The sequence below is a fragment of the Arachis duranensis genome, chromosome 10 (genome assembly GCF_000817695.3).
Source record: "Arachis duranensis cultivar V14167 chromosome 10, aradu.V14167.gnm2.J7QH, whole genome shotgun sequence".
NCBI classification, from domain to species: Eukaryota; Viridiplantae; Streptophyta; class Magnoliopsida; order Fabales; family Fabaceae; genus Arachis; species Arachis duranensis.
The window spans coordinates 32,824,416-32,825,067 of record NC_029781.3 but is presented as its reverse complement, the minus strand read 5'-3'; positions in this window follow the sequence as shown (position 1 = coordinate 32,825,067).

Here is a 652-nt window from a genome sequence, read left to right as displayed (position 1 = left end):
TTTGAGCCTCAGATTCCCATGGTTCCTCATTGGGGAACTCATTGGAGGCCAGTGGACGCCTAGTGAGGCCTTCCTCAGTGGCGTTCACTGCCTCTTCTTCCTCCCAAAATTCGGCCATGTTGATGGCCTTGTACTCTCCTTTTGGATTTTCTTCTGTATTGCTTGGGAGAGTACTAGGAAGGAGTTCAGTAATTTTCTTGCTCAGCTGACCCACTTGTCCTTCCAAGTTTCTAATGGAGGACCTTGTTTCAGTCATGAAACTTTGAGTGGTTTTGATTAGATCAGAGACCATGGTTGCTAAGTCAGAGGTGTTCTGCTTAGAACTCTCTGTCTGTTGCTGAGAAGGTGATGGAAAAGGCTTGCTGTTGCTAAACCTGTTTCTTCCACCATTATTGTTATTGAAACCTTGTTGAGGTCTCTGTTGATCCTTCCATGAAAAATTTGGATGATTTCTCCATGAAGGATTATAGGTGTTTCCATAGGCTTCTCCCATGTAATTCACTTCTTCCATTAAAAGGTTCTCAGGATCATAAGCTTCTTCCTCAGATGAAGCTTCCTTAGTACTGCTTGGTGCATTTTGCATTCCAGACAGACTTTGAGAAATCATATTGACTTGTTGAGTCAATATTTTGTTCTGAGCCAATATGGCATT